The 14230-nt window shown below is 44.8% G+C and overlaps 1 protein-coding gene across 1 annotated transcript in view; it reads right to left on the reverse strand.

Annotated features, from left to right (window-relative positions):
• SHROOM3 (shroom family member 3) overlaps positions 1–12151 on the reverse strand; it is a 185242-nt gene extending 173091 nt beyond the window's left edge. Inside the window, exon 1 of the mRNA XM_054989841.1 lies at positions 12042–12151. The gene's annotated coding sequence lies outside the window, so the exon portion shown is untranslated. The remainder of the gene's footprint in view (positions 1–12041) is intronic.
• Positions 12152–14230: the final 2079 nt, after the last annotated feature.

The raw sequence follows: 14230 nt of genomic DNA on the forward strand, positions 1-14230 counted from the left end.
ACACCACTATTAAGCAGGTAATAGCGATTTTAGGAATGACTGAGGTTGAAAAAGGCATGGATGAAAACAGCTGGGTATCCTCTCCTGCCGTGCCATTGCCTTGATCAAAACTGGAACACCCATGCATGTTGCAGAGTATAAACAAGCACCCACAATCACACATTGCCCACGTCATCTGCATTCTGGCCTAGGAATCATTTCATATCTGCAAAAACGGCACCCTGATCTAGGCAGCAGAAACCTTCCCGAATAGCTGAGTAGAACAGAATAGGGAGCTCTTCAAGAGGAAAGAGTGCCCTGCATGTGGAAAGACAGCATATCAAGAACATGGCTCAGTTGCACACTTCTCCCTGTCAAGCTGGTTTTCCAAATGCAAAGAGTAATTTTGTTTGCTGGGGGGGGGGGCAGGGGGTCGATTATGCAACTTGCACCTGCGATCCAGGAAGACAATACAAACCATGCTTTTCTACTTTGCTCCTGACAATTGTATAGCTTGCCCTGTCTCGTTTCTCCCAGATTTTGTGTGGGTATTTCAGGGAGGGGAAGAGAGGGGATTCTTAATAAAAAATCATTCTTGAGAAGCTGTTGCTATGGAACTCCTAGCCACCGTTCTGTCCAGACAGATGGCATCGAGGGCTGTTCTTCTTTGGGTCCTGCTCTAAAGCTGTCCACTCAAGCATGCCATTAACATTCTCCAAATTCCTCCGGGCTTGGCAGCTTCAGCTCAGGGCAGTTTCCATTGCCCTCTAGACAAACCCAAGCCAGGCCGTTGTTCCCGTCTCCAGAGAAGGCGTTCTCGTGGATTAATCTGGGGATGTTGCAGAAGGCAAAGCCATTGTCTCCTTCAGATTTACACATCAGGTGGGGGTGGGGGGGGATTGGCAGGGGGCAGACAGGGCATTCAACAGAAAAGGACACCGTCAAAGCGTCTCGTGAACTTGAGAGCTCAGCGAATGCATTTATTATTACTGTTGTTGCTGTTGCTGTAAATGGATTAAATCGTTTTAAGTTGAGCACTCATCTACTTATTAGCCAGTTAACTGATGAACTGGATCCATTCGACCGTATTTGAACAGGCACAAAACCCGACCCAGGCCGGAGTAGGAAGCACTTTCGCTGGGACCACTTCCTTTGCCAAAATGGTCTTTTAATTTGTAACATAACCTTTCCCATTTTAAAAACCAGGACCCCGTTTTTAGAATAGGAACATGCCTTTTCTTGTTATCCCCCCCCCCCGCCCAACTCCTCCTTTAGTTGCTATGATTGTGAACTTAGCAAAATGCTTACAGGGTTGAGGAGGCAGTTATGAACAAATGTTTCAGTGGAGTGTGTGGGGGGGGGGCGTTGTGTGAGAAACACCCCCCCCCCGGTCAAAATAGGATTGTTCCTACCTACCTAGCACTTTTATTGATCCTCAGCCCACCCTTCCCCAAAGAGCTCAGATCAGCGCCCGTGGCTCTCTTTTCCTCACCCTTATGCACCTATGTATGTTTACTCATTTCCAGGGCTTTTTTTCTGGGAAAAGAAGTGGTGGAACTCAGTGGGTTGCCCTCGGAGAAAATGGTCACATGGCTGGTGGCCCCGCCCCCTGATCTCCAGACAGGGGGGAGTTTAGTTTGCCCTCCATGCCGCTGAGTGGCGCGGAGGGCAATGTAAACTCCCCTCTGTCTGGAGATCAGGGGGCGGGGCCACCAGCCATGTGACCATTTTCAAGAGGTTCCAGAACTCCATTCCACCGCGTTCTTGCTGAAAAAAAAGCCCTGCTCATTTCTGAATCACATTTTATTCTCTAGGGTTTACACCCATGTAAAGGTTTGTAGGATTGCTGCCCTAGCCTGCATTCCCAAAAAAGCACTGAAAAAATGGAAGCCAAACAGCCCGCAACCGTTTTGCAAACGGAGACATCTGGATTCTGGGGGGGAAGCTTCCAGCGTTCCATGAGTGGGCCGTCCCTATAAGGGCATGTGGAAACGGTCTAAATAAAAACATGTAGATGGAGCGATAAAATGTACAACAGCCTGCATGCTTTTATTTATTTTGCTTTTGAAAATGTGTCAGAAGGAAGTCCATGTGCGATGTCTTGTACAGGTGGAAAAGATAGTGGGGATACAATCACTTTCTTTTAGTGCAAGCAGAGAGCGAGGAGTAAATTTCGTGCTTCAACTTGTGCAAGAACTGTTATGCGCACAGATATATTCTGTGGGATCCAGTCCCATTAGGAAGGCCAAGCGTGACATGAGACCTGGCAAGTGGTGGGAGATTGAGGAGGCTGGGGCTTATGGCGGGGCAGTTAGCATCTCTGGTGCATGGCAATACCGCTTCCAGGACAACCCAGAAGTGGCATCATTACACCAGTGGGCATTAGCATTTGCCCCAAACTCTAATGGTTTGAAATGTGACCCCCCCATTTTGATCACCATTTTCTTTCCACCACCAAGCAGAGCAGTGGTAGGCAGTGACAGTGAGAGGTCTGCCCCCAGCGGGCAAGTGGCAACTCCAAACCTCGTAGTCTGCACCTCTTTTTATTGTTGCTGCTTACAGGTAGCACGAGTCTGTGAGGAGGAGAAGTGAAGTAACACATAGATACCTGTCACAGCGACAGAAATGAAATTCGGGGAGATGGTTAACCTCCAACACGGAACCTTACACTGTTATTCTATACTAGCCCAATGTGCCCATCAGTCTGATCCTCAGACTGACTTGCAGGCCAGCTTGTAGCTGCTGCCCAACCAACCTGTAATATGGTGCAAACTTGCAACTCAGCTGTGCAATGGAATGGAACCAATTATATGACTTTGTGAAGACAGAAGTCCCTGGAAATGATATGTCAATAATTACCCACAATTCACGAGCACTTAAATTTCTAGAGAAAGAAATACAAGGGCTCCAGTCTGTCTGGAAATACCCATTTCTGATTTAAGAACCCCCCTAAACCTTTCTCTAGTTACTCAGAGACAAGAGAAATACACTCTGCACCTACTCAGGGGTACTTCCATCTATTCACATGTTCCATTATTTAGTCCTGGAATTGAAAACAGAGGCCTGGCATACATTAAAGCTCTGATCATTTTTTTCTCGAGTGGTTCTGGATGGAAATCCCCCAACACATTCAGGAAATACATCATAATTGAAAATGGGGGAAGGGGGGGGGATCGGCACGGCATGAAAACACACCGTGCAAGTAAAACGTCACTCCTTTAAATAGTTTTCTTACAGAGTGACAAAAAAATCTCTTTTATCTTTTTCCTCTTCTGTATTAATAAATAAAGAATATTTCCTTTGAGCCTGGAATATTTATAGCTTTGTAATATTAGACGATGGCTCTGGGGGGATTGCACAAGCCCGGTTTCTAAATGGGTCTGTGCAGGCATGCAGGAAATTTTTAGCCACAATACTTGCGATTTGGTATTTATGAGCTTAACTTGGACATAAAGGAAGAATGAAGGTTCCAGGTGGCTCTCTCATTCTTTCATCTCCTCTATCTAGTTTCCCTTCCCCCCCTTTAAAAAGTAGTGTTTAATCAAATCCCCGCTGCTATTTCTATTGAAGAAAGGAGGGCAGGCGTTGCTTGGAGGGGCTGTGCTCCTAGGCTGCTCTCATAAAAGCAAGTTACCTTTAAGAGGTCCCTGAAGGCTGCAGTTTGTGGGGGGAGCAAAAGAAATGACAGGACTTTGCGGCTGAAGATAACCTTAATAAACGGTGCTTACCCTGTCACTGATGCCTTAGGGACCATCATCTTTTTGACGCTACGAAAATTATAATGGCACACTGCATTTGTGCAGCTCTTCCTCAAAGCACTTCAGACCTACTGTTGCATAACATGTCATCTAAGAAGTGTTATTATCCCCATATTAGAGATAGGTAGGATGAGAGAGAGAGAGAGACAGAGAAACTTGCCTAAGGTTCATTGTGGAGATGATATATTAACCAGGACTTGTTTCAGTTCATAGCTCAGTCTCGTCACCAAAGCACTACATTATCCAAGCTCAATGTTAGGGTTACGCAAGCTTAAACAGAAAGCCTTTGGGGACCTAATCTCATAGATAAGGCTCCATCAGCATTTCTCTGGGCCTAGAGAGAGCATACAATGGGCTTCCCTGTCTCCACTATGGCTGCTTCCACACACATTGGATAATGCACTTTCAATGCTCTCCAGTGATCATTTGGAACTAGGTTTTCGTGTGTGAAACAAAAAAATCCACTTCCAAAGGATTGCTAAAGAGCACTGAAAGTGTATTATCCAACGCGTGTGGAAACGCCCTATAATTCCACCCTATTCCATTTTATTTCTGAAATTACAAGAACGATATGATGGAAATGGGTTTGCAGCCTGGCCCACAGAAATCTTCCCCTTGCCTAGTGCGTCCTGGGCTCTTTGGTAGAGTATACCCTTCTCACTTCACTCCAAGCCTGAACCCAGCCCATATATTGTCTTGTCTAAAAGAGATTGACAAAAGCGCTGGAAAGCTCTCTGAGGGCCAAGCTACAAGTGACGAATGACACTTGCCTGGCAAGTGAACAGACTCACGTGTATTCCTCCCTGTTCACTTGCCATTCACTTGCGCTCCACTTGATGAAGTGGAGCGCAAGTGAACAGGGAGGAAAACACGTGAGTCTGTTCACTTGCCAGGCAAGTGTCATTCGTCACTTGTAGCTTGGCCCTGAGTTCTCAGCATAGAGGAGAGTATAAATATTTATTATGCCTTATTTTATTTTAAATATTTACATGCTGACTCTTAGCAGACTGAGCTCGTGGCAGCTACAGTCAACAATCATACAATAATTAGCAATAAAATATAAACAGTGGAACAAAAGGGATGACAAAATCAGCAAAATCTTCAAAAAGCGAGGGGTGAGGGGAGAGTAAAGAAACAGGACATAAATAGAACAAGCAAACAATCCCTGCCTCCCAGGATCAACTTGGAGGGCTTTAACTTATCAGGGGAAGTTTCCAGTGGAGCACTGGGCAAGCCAAGCCCTAGCTGTGATGCTGCATCATTTACAGGTGTTGTTTGGTTTCGCCCGAGATAGTGCTGTCAATGCCAGGCGTAGGTTTGCCTCCATCGGCCGGGTCAGAGCTGAGCAGCTCTTCAGGGGCTGCTGGACTTGGACTTGGCCAGTGGTGGGGTGGGAAGAGGCGACGGGCATGACTTCTATGACCAGGGAAGTAATTCATCTCAGCTTACTCCACCAAGATTGGCCATACTGGCAAGTTGCTTCTAGGGTTGCCAGGTCCCTCGACTCCCCTGGCAGAAGACTGGGAGCCTGGCACCTACCTCACTGCCCTGAGGGTCTTGGCATGTGCGTGTGCTCCTGGCTTGCACTTCTGGGAAGTGACATCATTGCGCGGGTCAAAGGGCGGCCTGAGAGCACTCCTACGCTCACCAAGGCCCGCTATGGGGCATGATTCAGCCCACAATGGGCCCACTGCGGGGTGCATTTCGGCTGGAATCAGGCCACTGTGGGTGTGGGAGCGCACCACATCGCCCAAGGGCATGCCACACCACCTGGGGGGAGCAACCTAGGGAGTGTGCCCCCCGCCCCGAGCAGGAGAACGGCACCCCTGAGAATTTTGAAAAGTGGTAGCTGTTTAAAGAAGAAAGAGCCAGCATGGAGCAATAGCTAGAATGTTGTACTAGAATCTGGGAGAACTGGGTTTTGAATCCCCACTCTTCCATGGGAGCTCACTGGATGATCGTGGGTCAATTACACACTCTTGGCCTAACCTACCTTAGAGGGTTGATGTCAGGAGAAAATGGAGACGTTATAAGCCACTTTGGAGCCCCATTGGGGACAAAAGTGGTGTATAAATGAAGTAAATAAATAAATCAGTTCAACATTTCCTACCTACAAAAAGCGTTCAAATTTCACCAGTAACTCCCACCAGGTTACTTTATCTAGGTCTAAAGTTATCAGGTGCAGCATGCTTGAAAATCTCAGCCTGCACCATAAAACAACCCAATTCCTGGAAAAAACAACAGGTGTCCATATTGATAAAAGTGTATTGTACCCCAATCCAGTTTAATACTTTCATTACAGGAACTGAAATCCTAGCCAGTACATTAACTCATGGTTCAAGGTACACAGCTACTTAATTCAAAAAAGCAACCTGGGGGAAAAAGACGTGTACGATACGAGAGACAAACTCAACCAGTGTCAACTAGAGTGTCACTATTTTGGATGTGTACTCAGAGCAAGATTAAGGCTCCTCAAAAATTTAATTATGGAAGAACTATGGGAGAAGACAAACATGAAGTTACTACTTCTCCCTTGTCACATCTGAAGAGCACAGTCATTTTCTCTATAACTATCACCAAGATCACAGTCATTATTATCCATAACAATTAATTCATAGTAATTAATCTAGTATAACTATCACCAAACCATGAAGAGAGCTATTTCATCCTTGATCTTTGATGAAAGGTGGGATTCACATGTGGTTAATAAGGTTGGAGTCCCTGTTCATGAGTTGAAAAGATGGAGAATTTGACTTGTGCAATAAGGAGTATAAAATTTAATATGGAGAGCAAAAGGTATCCAAGGTATGTATCTCTCCGTCTCAAGCTTAGAATTGTAAGGAACGTGAACAAATTCATTCTCTTCCACCATCTTGTAAGGAAATTGCAGGCATTACGGTCATTCTAAAAAGTTATATTAATGACAGTGACCACACATGTCTGAGTCCACTGATTTAAAACAAAAACTAACTCATACAAACTTATTGGTTTCTACATTTCATTATTCAAATATAAACAGTGCTTTATAGTAGCTTCTGTGCCCGTTTTTTCTGTTTGTGAGTGAGTCTATTTGCCTTAGAGAGTAAGGTTGTAAACTGAAGAAGGAAACAGGATTGCAAAATTATATGGCCCGTAATAATTCATGTTACCTTACATAAAACTTTCAGTCCCTTAATTGTTAGTGATTATAAAATAAAAATGGCAACACAAACAAATGAACAGTAAAGCATTAATGCTTTAAATAATTTTGAAATGCCATTTGAAAGAATTCATGTGATTATTTAAAAGAGGTCAAATAACCATTTTTGCTGTTATTATGATAACTATGGCCTGCAGATATTAGCTGATAATTCACCAGTGCATTTCATGCATTTTTAAGTTGTCAAAAGAAATATATATTGGCACTTTTATCATAATAAAAGCGTAGCTCTGACAAATCAAGTAATAGGTTAGATACAATACTAGATATTACAGCAAGAAAATACTCCATTCAGTCCTTATGAGATCTGCATGTCTATTCTAATAAGCAACTCCAAAATGTACTTCTGTCCAAGTTCTGCTGGAGAAACAAGTTTATGTCAACAACAACAAGCTTTGTCCATAAGTTTATCCATTTCTACCAATTCCACAGTTTTATGCAGCGATTCTTTAATTTTAGAGACTGCAGTCTTTCCTCAATGCCGAAACAAAAAGCTCTTGGTGTCAACAAAAAGAACTACCTGGAACAATTTAACAGAAGTTCGATAATCTTCATTTATGTGGCTCATCAAAATGAACAGTATATTTGGCTTAATAGTAATGTCTATAATAACAATGCTGGATGAGGAAGTTTTCTGGAAGGGACTGAAATTCCAGATGTAGATACTGACATTAGCAGATCATGTGAAGATATTAGGGCTGCTATTTGACTAGACCTCATTAATAGAAAAACTAGCTGTTATTGTTGCTAGGAAGGATGATACTTAATTCTTCAACTGCATTCCCTTCTAGACTCTGCTGATCCATGCTTCCCTGTGACCTCTAGATTAGACTACTGCAATGTGCACTACATGCGGCTACCCTTGAAGACAGTGTGGAAACTTCAGCTAGCATATAATGTGGTGGAGTACAATCTGATGGGGCTTAGACATTCTGAACAGGTTAGACCAATTTTAAAGTAGCTGTACTGGTTACTTATTTGCTTCTGGGTTCAATTCAAGATGCAGGTATTGACCTTTAAACCCTTCATGATCTTCTGGACGTACATATCTGAAGGACCGCCATGACCTCTCCCTGTACCAGTCCATGTGTCAATTACAGCCCTTGTGGCAGTTCTTCCATTCAGTTCCTCCTTCCCTCAAAGCACCCCCAGGCCTCTGAGTGGCTGAAATGGTATTTGGAGGGGTTCCAGAAGGCACTAAAACAGATGGTCTTCCACAATGACCATAGGACTGAGTCTTCTAGTCTATACTGACGTCCTCTGGTGGGCAATTAATACACTGCCTCGGTTGTGGGGTATGTCTGGAAATGTACCATTCTACACTGCAATCTTGTATCATGTAATAGTTGTATTGCTTGGCCTCATGGTTGTGTTTATAAGTTTTCTTAGGCCAAATAGAAAAGGCAAGCTATGTAAACATTTTAAACAAACAAATATTACTGATAGATAGTAGATAACTGATAAAATCGTGAGATCACAATCATGCTTACCCAATACCTACAGACATGCGCTCCACAAACCACCATGTTCAATTCAGGTTAACTTCAAAACCTCAACATTCAGTTACATTCATCTTTCTATTGTGTATAGTCTTTTAGATTGCCTTTTCAGACATCTGAGCACCTCACTTCCGTCACACATGAACTTTACTGAACTCCACCACCTTTACAGATTTCCCTATAACCTAAGCATACTTTCCTCAAATTCTGTCACATTTACTGCATTGTTCTTAAAACTATTCTATTTCCTCCGTGTTAAGCAGCGTAATAAACACTTGCCCGATTGCTTCTCTGAGGCCACTTTCAAGCTGGTCAGAATAAAATGAGAAAAGGCAATAGTTCTACACAGAATCTCATGCAGGCCAATTCAATGGCTTTACTCCCAAGAAATTGTTCTTATGGCTCCTTTGTTAAATTAGGGTTTAACAAAGCTTTGATGTGGGAATTTCCTGGAAATTTGAAGGTGGTGCCTAGAGAAGGCGGGGGTTGGGGAGGAAAAGCTCAGCAGGGATGTGGTATCATGGAGTCTCCGCTGAAGCCGCCATTTTTTCCCCAGGGGAGTTATCTCTGTAGTTTGGAGATCAGTTGTAATTCTGAGAGAAGTCCCCACCAGGAGTTTAGTAAAAGGGTTGCCAGTTTGCCCTGGCAACCATTGGGAGGGTGGGGTACGTATGGGTGGGAGTTGTAGCACTTACCACATTTTCCTTCCATACCAAAACACATGCACTGCTGTTCCCCCCTGCAACGATGTCACTTCTGGAAGTGATGTAATTGCAGCAGAATGCAGAGGCATGCATTCGCCTGTTTGCTCAGGATGCTTGCTGGTGGCAATCAATCACCAGACGCCCCCTCCCACCGATCGCCAGCAGTTGGCAGGCAGATGGACAAACCTCCGGGGATTTACTTGCCATGGATGGGCGCCTGGCAACCCTAGTGGGTAACTATATAGGCATTCCATATCCCAGGTTCAGCAATGTTATTTGCAATCAGGGTTGTATTTGTAACAAAGTTTAGTCAGTTCTCAGGACAAAGAATCATCACTGGCCGGTCATTTCATAGAAAAAGAGCTGGGGGAACTCATTAGCATCACTCATTAGCATAACTCATTAGCTATGTCATGCCCCTTGACATCGCCGGAAGTGTGTCATTAACATAACTGATTTGCATAGGCCACACCCCATGACATCACCTATCCTGGCTGTTTTGGACCCAATCCTGGCCATTCAGGGCCAAAATTGGGCCCAAAATGGCAAAAAGTGGGCCGAAAAGGGGCCCAAAATTGTCAGGATTGGGCCGCTGCTGAGCAGGAGAGTGATCCACCACCCATCAGAGGCCCAATCCGGGCCATTTCGGCCCCAATCCCGGCCGAAACGGGCCCAAAATGGCTGAGAGTCAGGTGGGTGGGGCCACCTGACATGTGACCTCTTTGGGGAACTGCCGGATCTGTGTTCCTGTGCGTTCCCCCTCGAAATAAGCTCTGATCACCGGGAACCAGGGCTGCCAGTTCTGGCCTGGGAAATTCCTGGAGATTTGGTACCTGTGAAAGGGGGAATTTGGAGAGGGATTCCACCTAGAATCTGTGGTTTACCATAGAGTCTGCTTTCTGAAGCTGACGTTTTCTCCAAGGGAATAAGGTCTCTTTAATCTGGAGATCAGTTGTAGTTCTGGGAGATCTCCAGGCCACTTAGATGTTAACAACCCTACCGGGAAACTGGGAAGCAATAAACAGAAGTGAAGACTGCCTCGAAGTAAGCACAGAATACTTTCACTTTCCTTACAGAGTTACCACAACATTCACTCACAATTTTAGGAACTGGGAACTAAACTTCCAGGTTTTTTAGTATAACTTCTAAGCAAATACATGTTCTGCTGTTGTTTTACCAAAACAAGCCCTAACAAGACCCCTACAACTACCTATGTGGCTGGCTTCAGTTTTCAGAAAGCCAAGAACAGAAATGAAATAAAATATATTTACATAATCTTCCTTCATCAACTACTATTAAAAACAGTACACAGGACAACTACTTCTATGGCCATCAGCTGAAATGAAGAATACAGGGGTCACCCTAGATGTGTGATGGAGGCGGCCACATTTGTTTACTCACACAACATAACACACAACATATTTCTAAGGGCACCAGCTGGAAACAGAAAATGTAAGGGTCAAAGAAGACATGGAGGTGGTAGCCAAATTTGTTGGATCATTTGCCTGCCCGTTCATGCATAAAATGGAAGGGCAGGTAATCGGAGTTTCATAGTAAAAGGGCCACACAGGTGAGGGGAGCTGAACTGTCCTCCTCTTTCCTGCGGTCCATCCCTCCAGGTATCTCCCCCCAGCCAAATCACTTCTGATACTGGAGTTGGGCTGATGGTCAAAGAAGTTTAGATCAAGATGGGTAGCCGTGTTAGTCGGTCTGTAGCAGTAGAAAAGAGCAAGAGTCCAGTAGCACCTATAAGATTAACAAAATTAGTATGAGGGTATGAGCTTTCGTGAGTCACTGCTCACATCTGAAGAAGCTCATAGCCTACCACAAATTTTGTTAGTCTTATAGGTGCTACTGGACTCTTGCTCTTTTCTAAAGAAGTTTAGATGACCAACTACATGGTCAGGTAGGGAATATGGAAGGGCACAGCTTCCTTCAACTCTCGGTAGTACACCACCACTTGATACATGACACATACTTAAACACTTCAGTCCAGGGCTTTTTTTCTGGGAAAAGAGGTGGTGGAACTCGGTGGGTTGCCCTCGGAGAAAATGGTCACATGGCTGGTGGCCCCGCCCCCTGATCTCCAGACAGGGGAGTTTAGATTGCCCTCCATGCCGCATGGCGCAGAGGGAAATCTAAACTCCCCTCTGTCTGGAGATCGGGGGCGGGGCCACCAGCCATGTGACCATTTTCAAGAGGTTCCGGAACTCCATTCCACCGCGTTCCAGCTGAAAAAAAGCCCTGCTTCTGTCATAAGTAAAAGTTAATAGAAGATTTCCCATCCCTGCCTCTCCAAGTGAGGAAAGGATTTACCTACTGAGTTTCTCCCTGTTACGTTGCTATGGAAGAGATGGAAGCCCTGTCAGAATAAACCGCTGGCAACACTCCGGACAAATTCAACCTGTTAAGCACAAGGATGCCAAGAGAATTTTCCAGCTTCATTGGAAAAGCCAGAAAGGCCCAGAAACTGCCGGTACACGCAGGTAAATTTGCTACTGATACAGCACATATTGCAAGAATTAACACTTTCGCCCCCTTGTGTACATCAGGAAACGCATTCCAGACTCTAGGCTATATCTTTCACGTTTTCATCTTAATGTCTCCATTTTACCGCGGATACAGAACGTTCTTACCTTTGCCAGGGTTTCAACTCGCAGGCAAAGCTTCGGCAAAGACTAGCCTCACTCTTATTTGCAGCAGGATCACCTGGAAACTTGTTTGCCTACTTCGTGCGCCCTGTGGAGTTACTAGCCACCTGGATGCCTGCGATTTTCACCTCCCTCTTCTCCTCCCTTCTCCAAAACCTCCGCCAAGAACTCGATGCACTTTAGCAAGCCAACTCCTTCTATCTCTGCGTTTTTATCTTTGCTGGAGTCAAGTGAAGCCAAAGATTGCTTACCTCACAAAATCCCAAGCGAAATCATGTTTCTGTCACTGCTTGTCTCGATCGACGTCGTTAACAAAAAAGAAGCCAGTGTACAGCTGTTGTGGTAATCGCCAGTACGTTTTATGGGAAAGCGAGGAAGCTGGATTGAACATGCTGTCTCATGGAGAAAAGAAACTCCAGAGTTCACCGGCTGCAATAACAAGCCGGTAGAGTCTCTTGAGGCACTCCTGCACCGAGCCAGCAGCCAGACAGGAGACTAGAACAGCCGAGCCGACTGCTAGAAACAGATCAGATTACTGTTCTCTTACCTGCCAATTGCCAACACGCCTAGCTGACAAGAGGTGAAGTGGTAGTGATGTAAGGGGAAACTGACGGAGCAAAAAAGTGTGAGTCAGTTTCTGTGAGGAGTTTATGACCAATACAGTTGTAACACAAACACACACACAAAGCAGAAGCCACCCCTCGTGAAAAATTCAGCACTAATTTACCACAATCTACATTTAAAAAGAAATCTATAACGTTATCTGTGTATAAGGATAACTCGGGGCTAAATCACTCACTCACAGGCAGTTCTGAAACGATCAGAGTGTTTTCCCAGTAGCTAGAAAGTTCAGATATGGGAGCTTTGACTCTCGAAAGCTCATACCCTGCAAAACTAATTAGTCTTTAAGGTGCCATTGGATCTAAATCTTGCTCTTTTACTACAGATCAACATGGCTAGTCACCCGAAACTGTCTACAAGTATTCCCTGATTACTGGGATCGTGGTATTTGTATATTCTGTCTTGAAATGGAGGATATCAAGTATCTTCTAACCAATGAAGATACTTCCACTCCAGCTAGAAAGATGAAATTTTATGTGATTGTAGTTGAAGGCACCAGTCACAAAGGTTTTAACATGTGATCTTCTGTATTTAATTGTCTGGGCATGAAAGTTATCTTAGAATACAAGCAAAACACAAAACCCAAGAAAGCCTACTAAAATGTAAGATAGATTGTAGGAATGAGCGAGTTTTGTACTCCACAGGATGGAAAAGTGGGGAGGCAGGGGTGGACTTCGGTGGGGGCTATGGTTACCAACCTCCAAGTGGGCCATGGAGAGCTCCCACAATTCCAACTGATTTCCAGAGTACAGACATTAGTTCCCCTGGAGGAAAGGACTGCTTTAGAGGATGGACTCTATGGTATTATACCCTACTAAAGTCCCTCCCCTCCCCAAACCCCACCCTCTCCAGGCTCCACCCCCCAAATCTCCAGGAATTTCCCGGCCCAGAGCTGCAACTGTAGCCTGGCCTAGGTAGTTATTTTTAAAAAGCAGGCCCAGCCTACTGAGAGCGGGACCACAAGTGACGCCTGACACAGGTTGGACACTAGTCAGCTTCCCTCAAGTTTTGATGGGAAATGTAGGCATCCTGGTCTTGCAGCTTGGCTCTCCGACTGCTGTCCAATGGACTTTTCAACTGTCACTTGTCCAACATTCCGCCAAGCTGCCTACATTTCCCATCAAAACTTGAGGGAAGCTGGCAAGTGTCCAACCTGTGTCAGGCGTCACTTGTGGTCCCGTTCTGAGTCATTATTTTGGAGTCTCATTTAACCTTTAATTTGTGTTAGGTTCTCATTACTTTTACTTGTACTAACAGAAAACAATAGTAGTATTTAGAAAATTAAAAAATTCACTTCATTTTAAAATTTCAATAAAAAGATTTTAGATTAGGGTTACCAGTCCCCAGATGGAAGCAAGGAATAGAGATTGTAATGGAATGTATCTCTGACGTATGAAGGACATAGGACTATATGACTATATTTGTAGTTTACACTTTGAACACTTTTGCACCACAGGAATAAATATATATTGCATTATAACAATTGTGTATATAGTCTCTTTACCCCTGGGCAGTTGTGCCTCTCTTTAGCGATTATGTTGTAACAGGGGTAGCCCCTCCCTTGCTTCGTTGAGACCAGGGCTGGCATCAGCACAAAGCACGGTGGGGCAATTGCCCAGGTTCGTGGCTTCTGGTGGGGTCCCGCTGTTGCTGCCTCCCTACTCACAGATCTCCTCTGCTCCCTGCACTCACACCCTTCAGCTGCCTGCTTGTGAGTGGTTTGTCGCCTCTGCTCCTAGCTGCAGGGTCTGCCTAGTGCTGCTGGAGAAGGGTGTGTGAATGGTGCACAAAGCATCCACATTCCAGGTGGCCATGGAAG

The sequence above is a fragment of the Eublepharis macularius genome, chromosome 10, assembly GCF_028583425.1.
Source record: "Eublepharis macularius isolate TG4126 chromosome 10, MPM_Emac_v1.0, whole genome shotgun sequence".
Classification (NCBI taxonomy): Eukaryota; Metazoa; Chordata; class Lepidosauria; order Squamata; family Eublepharidae; genus Eublepharis; species Eublepharis macularius.